The sequence below is a fragment of the Anneissia japonica genome, unplaced genomic scaffold (genome assembly GCF_011630105.1).
Source record: "Anneissia japonica isolate Jap-2015-1 unplaced genomic scaffold, ASM1163010v1 scaffold234938_len3069_cov208, whole genome shotgun sequence".
In the NCBI taxonomy this organism is placed as follows: Eukaryota; Metazoa; Echinodermata; class Crinoidea; order Comatulida; family Comatulidae; genus Anneissia; species Anneissia japonica.
This window is the reverse complement of record NW_022757190.1, coordinates 1-3,069: the sequence shown is the minus strand read 5'-3', so window position 1 is coordinate 3,069 and position 3,069 is coordinate 1. Positions and strand designations below refer to the sequence as shown.

The 3,069-nt window shown below is 29.6% G+C and overlaps 1 long non-coding RNA gene across 1 annotated transcript; it reads right to left on the bottom strand.

Moving 5' to 3' along the window:
- Positions 1–1,073: 1,073 nt before the first annotated feature.
- On the bottom strand, positions 1,074–3,069 carry LOC117124496. The gene is made up of 3 exons (XR_004447983.1): positions 3,021–3,069; positions 2,432–2,572; positions 1,074–1,227 (listed from the first exon to the last, which is right to left on the bottom strand). It is a non-coding gene; the product is annotated as an uncharacterized LOC117124496 (long non-coding RNA).

Below are 3,069 nucleotides of genomic sequence, written 5' to 3'. Positions count from 1 at the left end.
GTTTCTGGCTACAGAATACATTATAGTATGGAAATGGCAATTTCCAGAATAGGGATTAAATCAAGCGATGTTTATATTGTGTATTGATGTCTACTCACCTCGGCATAGATGAATTGTTTCTGGCTACAGAATACATTATAGTATGGAAATGGCAATTTCCAGAATGGGGATTAAATCAAGCGATGTTTATACAGTGTATTGATGTCTACTCACCTCTGTATAGATGAGGAATTGTTTCTGGCTACAGAATACTATTATGAAAGTATAATACATACTCCAAGTATTGAAATACACGCCATCGTGTTGGGATTCAATATTTCGACATTAATTATGTAATCATCAGGAATGATCATCATTCCTGATGATGACATAATTAATGTCGAAATATTGAATCCGAACACGATGGCGTGTATTTCAATACTTGGAGTATGTATTATACTTTCTTATCTGAGATTAATCAGTGGACCTTTCGGTTTTTGAATACTATTATATTATGAAAATGGCAATTTCAAGAATGGGGATTAAATCAAGCGATGTTTATATTGTGTATTGATGTCTACTCACCTCTGTATAGGTGAGGAATTGTTTCTGGCTACAGAATACATTATAGTATGGAAATGGCAATTTCCAGAATAGGGATTAAATCAAGCGATGTTTATATTATGTATTAAAGTTAATCAGGATGTAAAGCCCAAAAGAATAAAGCAGAATGCAATGTAAACACTGTACTCAAACAAACTCTAGCAAGTTAATAGCACAATGGTGTCAATGCACTCAAACATTCAAATAATACATAAGTATGTTATATACAATTATATAATAATCCCAACAATAATGATAATAATAATTAAATAACAGTGATGAGGATAATAATAATAATACGATAATTATAATAATGATGACAATAATAAGGCTGATAATAATAATAATAGTAATAATAATGATAATATTAATGATAATGTTGACACTAATAATAATAGCAATGATTATAATAATGGTAACAATAATAATAATAACAAAAATGAGAAAATAATATAATTTACAATATACTATTTTATTGTTGATCATAATAACGAAAATGCATTTTAAAACCGGCTAAAAGGCAAATTTGTTACTCACCTGAAAAATCTTATTTGCACTTTCACTCAATGCCGAGTCATCTGGACTGTCGACAGGAATCTCACGCGTGAATTTTGTGTCAAATTGACTTACGTCATCTTCCCCTGTCTGTTGATTAAAAATTACATAGAATTTAAACTACTGGGGAGCTCACTAGGTGGTTAGAATTTTTATTTTCAATCCAGTACATAAACGATAAAGATGTTTTTTTGATTAAATAACTGAATCAATTTTATTTATTTTGAATAATTTTTTAATGTTAAATGCTTTGATACTTAATTTGAATGTAATAATTTTTAATGAATTGTAAATATAATGATTGTTATTGATGTAAACAGTAACAATTGTAGCAATGATTTTACTTTGTTTTTGATTTTCTGGTAGCTTTCCTGATTTTTGCTTTCTTTTGTGCAATTTTGCAGTTAATTGTTTTACTGGAAATAAGGTAACTTTTCTTGGTATTCCTTGTAATCAAGGTCTGTTTGATTGCGCATTATTTAGGATTATAGTGTTTATTATTGTTTATTATTCAGGACTATAGTGTTTATTATTGTTCATTATTTAGGACTATAGTGTTTATCTTTTTCTAAATTTTTATGCCCTTGTTTACTAAAATTCAAACTCAAACTAGATAATTTCAAATCAACAATGAACAGTCTTATCAAATATTCCTGTGCAATAAATTACAAATATTTAACTTGTTAACAATGTTTAATGTTATTAAATTATCAATTTGTTAAATAAATAAAGTTTAATGTTCTATAAACTATCAATATGTTATATAGCTAATTTTCTCAATTTGATTGGTTTGTTGTGCAATATTTTTGAAGTTTATGGTTTTTTGTGTTTTTTGTGGTATTTTTATACCCTCTCCTACATTTTTCCCCAATTTTAATGTTCCCTTTTTTACTTATGTTTTCATAAGTACTTTGTTTAATTATATTTAAATATTATTAATAACTTCGTACCTGATAATTTTAATCAAAAGTGTATTTGGTGTGTACTAAATTGTATTGTTTTTTTTATTGTTTGGTCTTTCTAGTGTAAGCATTTTTAATTGTAAAAATGATGTAATTCAGCAACCAATTCAGCTGCCAATCAAATATTGAATAAATTGAAAGTGAAATATATTCTTACAACCATTACAGCCTTTTTAAGGTCAAACTTGTTTTGGAGTGAAACTCACTTTTAATTTGGTAGTAAAGTTGAACTAGATTTTGAGCCTAAATTTAATTATGATGTTAGGTTGTGATAAAGCATCACTAATAATAAAAATGATTTTTAAGGTGTTAATTAATAAAAAGGTGCATACAAGAGCAGGTTTAATTGGGGGTTCAAGTTTTCGTTGCACAACTGACTCCCAGTTTGTATTCCTGAAGAAAGCATGCTTTTTAATCTTTTCTGCATCCTCTGGACCACTTCCAAGTCTTGCATTAGGGTGTCGCCTTAGCAACTGGGAAAAAAAGATCAAAGAACACGTAATAAACACTCACAGAAAAAAAATGAATATATCTTTCGTACAACAATGATGATGATTACCCATGCCCCACTAGCTCTAACTTCACAGGCATTCCAAGTCTCCCGGAAATTGAGGGAGTCTTCCAGGAATCGGGATGGATTTTCACACTCCTGGAAGCAAGCAAGAATCTCCCGAAAAATAACCCATCTCCTGCAAACTTGTACTATTTGCATGTTTTTACTACCTCATTACCAATTGTCTCACAGAAGTCAGTGCTGATGGTTATCATTATGTGCAGCAAAATAAAATAAAATATGTTAAGAAAGCTCATTTAACCAGTTCTCTCAAAAGGGATTTCTTCTGAAACGGATTGTGGATATTTTGTGTTGTTTAAGTCTAACCCTTCCCGATCTACCAACGACTTTGTCAACTATAAACATACCTTTCGTATAAGATCCTTTGCTTCTGGTGTCAAGTAAGGAGGAAGAACT